This window comes from Ptychodera flava, chromosome 7 (assembly GCF_041260155.1).
Source record: "Ptychodera flava strain L36383 chromosome 7, AS_Pfla_20210202, whole genome shotgun sequence".
Classification (NCBI taxonomy): Eukaryota; Metazoa; Hemichordata; class Enteropneusta; family Ptychoderidae; genus Ptychodera; species Ptychodera flava.
This window is the reverse complement of record NC_091934.1, coordinates 9,389,391-9,395,741: the sequence shown is the minus strand read 5'-3', so window position 1 is coordinate 9,395,741 and position 6,351 is coordinate 9,389,391. Positions and strand designations below refer to the sequence as shown.

Below are 6,351 nucleotides of genomic sequence, written 5' to 3'. Positions count from 1 at the left end.
GTTGCAAGTTGGTTCATATGTCGAGTGCCATCAGTGGTTTTATTTTAAGTGTCACTAATTGGTAGATCCCTTACCGAAAATTATTTCTACTGCAAATTTGCCGTAAGTTTGCTGCAAATATGCAGCAAGCATATAGCTTGCAGGAAGGAGTTGCAGAAGTTTGCAGGTAGATGTGACCCTCCTGCAAACCCTTAAGTCAGTTTGCAGCAAATTTGCGGTAAACGACTAAGTTGCTGCAAATTTGCGGCAAACCAGATTATTGCTGCAAATATGCAGCAACACATGATTGACATATTTCCCACTATTTCATTACCAGGGAGTACACACTACACACTGAGTACTGTTGCACTTCGTGACCAGTCGTGTGTAAGCAACATAAAATTGATCTTTCATTTATATTTTATGTTCATTTATTTCATAACAGACAATCCACTTTTTAAATTATAATAACTGGTAATGCTAGATAATGAACAGCTTCTGTTATGCTTGTGAAAGCATTGCATGGATATAGAGTGCATCTATAGTATATACTGTAGTGACATGATGTAATAAAAGTGCCCTTTGACAATCTGGTTGGGTAAATTATGGTTGGATCGAAAACTGAATTTTTAGGGAAACAAATTTTTGAAACAGGGACTTGTCTGTCTTGCAAGTTACACCCTGTATTTTCTGCGAATGATACCAAAATGCAAACAGTTTCGAACGAAATGTGCGTTTGATGATGGTCTGTAAGGACACGTCGTAGACTTTTGTTACTGCAAATCTGTACAGTAATATTTCCGCTACTACCTCCAAGCAGAGTAGTGGCTGTGCTCCAAGCTATTCATCCCATCAATATAGTACATGTATACGGTACGTACAATGCATGCTTACAGTCTGTCCCATCGATGCCGCTGACAAAATCTCGCCTTCTGATAACATGGGTCGAGGTAAAAGGCTTTTGTCCATGTTTTCAGCGTTAGAGTTATATTTCCGAGCACAAATTTGAGGTTTAGGATTACACTCCATCCCCAGTCGCTGTACGAAAATTCAAAGCGCCGCTTCACCAACGTCCAACACGTACTGTGTATCAGGTGTGAGCAGCCGACATGTTTACACTCTCCGGTCACGGTTCATCAGTCCGGGTCAGCTCCAAAATTGGAGCGCTATACCATAATATTTCCCCACTCTCATTAGCCAATCAGCGGCCAGCGCGCCATCAGTAAAAATTGTATTTCCTGGCAACCTCCACATGCGTCCTTCGTTACGTACCCATACTGTGTCCAACTCCCGCGCCGTATTCTGTCATAATGTCGAACAGTTGTGTGGCCACTCTGTCAAAACACAATTTCAAAAGCGCGTACCAGTTTTATTCTGGCTAAGACAACCAAACCCCATATATCGCTGTGATTCCTAGACTCTGGCTTGAAGTCCTGCGAAATATAAATCGTGTACCTACACAGATCGTTCTGAATACCCCATTTGTATCGGTGATGGCAGCGATACAAATTCTACCGTATGGGGAACAGTTGTGTGGCCACTCTGTCAACACATTTTCAAAATCGCGTACCATTTTTAGTCTGCGTTTGACAACTACAAAACAGGTATCGTTTTAAAGCTCTGACATTGCTCTTCTTCCTTGCAAAATGTTATACGCGTACCTACACAAATAACCTTATTTCTAATAGAGATGACGAACATCCACAAAATGATTCTCGGTACTTGAGCGAAATCGATAAACTGGGGGTAGAAATGAATCGTCAATATTTCGAATATTTGTTCACTAATCGGACTCCTTGTTGGACATGACCTTCTGCAGAACACGTGGATTATGTTGACTGTCGAAATTCGTCGAAATTCACAAGACAGGGGCTTAATAAGCGGCCCAAAACTGCCGATCACACTTGGTGGGTAATTTGTGACCCAGCGTGACCTGTACTTTATTAATGATGTAATCTGGTCGACGATTGGCTGAATGCCGGAATACATTATCATAATGAGTCTCCAATTTTGGAGCTGACCCGGACTGTTCATCAAGGTCAGTTCGCGCATTGATATTGATTCTTCGTGCTGAAAGAATTTTTACTCTCTTTTTAGTCTTTCTATGATAAAAATAACCATTTTCATTAAACTAATGAATTAAATGCTATATTAAGTATAAAATATAACGGATTGGTGCAGATGTAGAGTCAATTCCAGCATTTAAAAACGGGACTACATTATCAATCGCGTAATGATTTATAGATCGCACTTCCGTTATCGTCAAGAGGCTTGATCGGCGCGAAGTTAGATTTTAGTACCATCGGCCAGTGTCGGCTGCGTACTTGTGAGCAGGGAGTTTTCTAGTGGACAATTTCGTGATCTTTCTATGGAATCGCCAGCCAAATGATATCACATAGTTGCAAAAACGTGTATACAGTACCAGGGACAGGTGGAGTTCTAAATTTGTGAATGCGAGCGGCAGTAAAGATGCCGACTATATTTTCTGAGTACGGTATTTACACACAGCACGGTGAGACCTGCAACCGGACCGGGAATCGTCCAGCGTCTGCGAGCCGTTCAGAAATGTAAGTCAATGTACCATTCGTCTGTACATCGATCGCTATAATTATGTTCTGTAATCGTTGTATTGCAATCTTTACCTAAAGATAAATTTTCGTTGAGTGCTGATTCATACTGAATTCACTTTCGTTTCACAACAGTTACTTACAGTAAGTGCTTAGATTTTTGCAGATTGTCGCCGTCGTGTATGTAAACAACATACGGCGAGTTGTCCGCTGTCGGACATTTTAATCATTATTAATTTAATTTCGATCATGAATATAAGCATTTTCTGCTTCAATTTTTCAACTTGATTTTGTCTCATTTTCAAATAATTATCGATTTCTTTCATGAAATTTACAATGTTTGGTCAAACGGTAAAGACTTACACTCTTCCCTGAACGATTTATATTTTTCAGAATCCATTGCTGGTACACTAAAGGGGACAAGAAATTCAGAGAACAGAAAGCCTAATCACAGCCTTTGACAGTAATGTAAATGTTACATGAAACTTCTCAAGTCAAAAGAAAATCTTGACATGATCATGACACTTATGTGGCATGAAATGAACATGGCATATAAAATAAATTGTACCACAATTGAATTTAACCTTTTTTTCTCTGTCTTCTTTTTGTTTATAATAACTTTATTTGCGCTGACCGTTGTTTCTCGTGAAACTGGTATTTCAGAGTTTAGTTGGATAAAAAATATTTATATATTGGCGGACTGTGGACAGCAATAGATGTGTTTTATCCAACTAAACTCTGAAATACCAGTTTCACGAGAAACAATGGTCAGCACAAATAAAATAATTTGCTGTATGGAGTTTGCGGCAAATTTTCAGTAACATTCAAATTAATTTGCCGCAAGTTTGCTGCAAGGATTGTGCCGCAAATTTGCTGCAAAGAGTTTGCAGCAACGTTGCGGCAGGGAGTTTGCTGCATATTTGCAGCAAGTTCACAAGAAACCTAATTTGCATCTGAAAAATGAACCACCCGCATATTTGCGGCAAATAGTCTGCTGCAAATTTACTGCAAAGCTTGCGGCAAATTTGCAGTAACAGTTTGCGGGAGGCCTAAAATTTCGGTAAGGGATTTTATGTGAACACCCCTTTATTCACTGTCTTTAAACAGTTTGGCCACTTGACTTTTCCGATGTACACATGAGTTGGAAATGTCACCCAAGTACCTGTCTGCTATCAGCTGAGCATATCTAACTGAACACTGCTGCCATTGGGACTAGCTATAGTTATGCGTACCTTGTTGATAATTGAACAATGTGCCAATTGCTGTTCCTGGTGAGTCCAAGTTTTAAAGCTTGGGTTGTCAGAATGGTTACTGCCAGCACTGTTCGAGACATATGTTTGTTTTTGGGGGATATATGGTAATAATCGTTACGAAATAAGAATTGAGTAGACAATGTTTTTAGCACATCTAGAAGTATCCATGATAACAAAATGCATATACCGGGCATGCATTTAAAAAAAAACAATGACTGTCATTGTGTTAACAACACCCTGTAAATTGACCCATCTATGACAAGTGGGAGGGTTAAATAATATTAGCAAATGTTTCCATGTGTCAGTTGGCTTGTCAAGGTCAATCAGGGAACTCTGTCCTGGTCACTAAATAATCACACCACAATATTCACACAACTGGCTACAAATGCTTTACTTTTGAAAAAAAAAAACACACATTGAGATAAAAGAAAATTTGGTGTGGATGGTTATTTGACACTTTTTCCTTCTTCCTATTTTACATATAAATGTAAAGTTATGTATTTATCAATTTTATGTCATTTTTATTTTTTTACACAGAATCCAACACCAATTGGAAGGCTGGAAATGGCTGCACACCTTCAGGTGTACAGTCTGAATGGCTGTCTTTATTTATGTTCTTCAAGTGCTCTGACACCCTTTAAGCTGTATCCTGACAAAGTAAAAGTACACTGCAAGGCATGGGAACCAATTCGCATGCACTTGGCACACGGTTTCCCATATTAGACATCTTTCACGAGCATACAGCTAGAAAATTCTGTTCAAAATACATAACAATACCTGCATTTACCTTTTTAGTGCTGACAAGGTTAATGCATCAACAGTAGAGAAACTCACTGGCAGACAGAGAACTGTACAAGAAGATTGTTACAAATGCTGTTAAACACATCCAAACAACTGCTTGGTACAGCATATGCTGGAAATGTAATGTTACGACTAGTGCATTACTTTCACCACTGATTTGTAATGATACTGCATTACAACCAAAAACACAATGTCAACTCAGCTAACAACAGCCTTGCCAACTCAGCCAACAACAGCCGTGCCAACAACAGTCGCGCCAACTCAGCCAACTCCAGCCTTGCCAACTCAGCCAACAACAGCCGTGCCAACTCAGCTAAACACATTTCACACTTCCAAAAGAACCAGAATGCTGAGACTCCCGGGTTGTGCCTGTCGTCGTGCATTTGAATATCAATAAAGACACACATTTGTAAAGCTTTTGCTGTTTTCTATTGCGTTCGATCTCAGAATATATAAAACGAGATCTATCTGTGGCTGCAGCATACATACTTCTCTAAGTGTGAGTTGTAGCATCTCTACAAAGATGAACTTGTCTATTTCACCACCAGAGGGCCAGAAATCAGGATCACCAGAAACTTTTCACCATGCACTGCAATTGGCCGGGATCAAGGAAACTAGAGAGACTCACCCGGCGTTAGAAGATTTTATCACGGGGGACTGTTTTCCAATGACGTACTGGGAATGGGTGGTGCTTCTGGCCCAATCCGTGCCAAAATATAACCACATCATGTATGATTTTTTTAAAAACCGAGAACGACTGCGATGCCGAAACCTTGCCGGGCATTGGCATACAATGGTGGGAGGAGGATGACTCTGTCTTTTCAGAAGGATCTGGATCTGTATTTACAACATACCCAGAGGGAAATCTGGACACTAAATGTGGCAATTCAAGTTTTGCAGCAATGCAACTATCTCTTTTTGAAAAAAAGAGTCCTTTCTTATACATCATCTACTGGTATATGTAAAGAGTTTATCTTGAGTTGTCTGTGATGACATTGCGGGGTTTGTTTATATGTATTATGTTATCAAAATCAACAAAGACAATACAATTGATAGTGTTACGTGCAGAGAAAACGAACAAAAGGGTGAACTCAGCAGTAACGTTTAAACAAAATTTATTACAAAATAAAAACTAATTGCTAAGTCAGGGATAGAGTACAAGCTTTAAAAGTGTACAGACTACTTATCTCAGCTGGGACGGCAAAGCTCCAGTCTCAGAGTTGTAACAGTCAGTCGGATGAATGAACAGTCCTTGGCTTGCAGGCTTGAAGCTGCACAAAGTCCACAGTATAAATCCAGCGTTGACAGTGAAGGTCTTGAAAAGTCTTGAGAATGACTAACTGCTGGAGTTTAGTAACACACAAGAGACACGATCCCCAAAAGTCTGACTGGAAGCTGAGCGCGTCCCTTTTATAAAGGCTGTTACGTGCAGAGAAAACGAACAAAAGGGTGAACTCAGCAGTTTCCGTTTAAACAAAATTTATTACGAAAACAAAACTAATTGCTAAGTTAGGGACAGAGTACAAGCTTTAAAAGTGTACAGACTACTTATCTCAGCTGGGACGGCAAAGCTCCAGTCTCAGAGTTGTAACAGTCAGTTGGATGAATGAACAGTCCTTGCAGGCTTGAAGCTGCACAAAGTCCACAGTATAAATCCAGCGTTGGCAGTGAAGGTCTTGAAAAGTCTTGAGAATGACTACTGCTGGAGTTTAGTAACACACAAGAGACACGATCCCAAAAGTCTGACTGGA

General features: G+C 39.9%; 1 long non-coding RNA gene across 1 annotated transcript; it reads left to right on the top strand.

Moving 5' to 3' along the window:
* The first annotated feature begins 1,671 nt into the window (after positions 1-1,671).
* Positions 1,672-3,129, top strand: LOC139136725 (uncharacterized). Its single transcript, XR_011553230.1, has 2 exons — positions 1,672-2,546; positions 2,940-3,129. It is a non-coding gene; the product is annotated as an uncharacterized lncRNA (long non-coding RNA).
* The last annotated feature ends 3,222 nt before the right edge of the window (positions 3,130-6,351 follow it).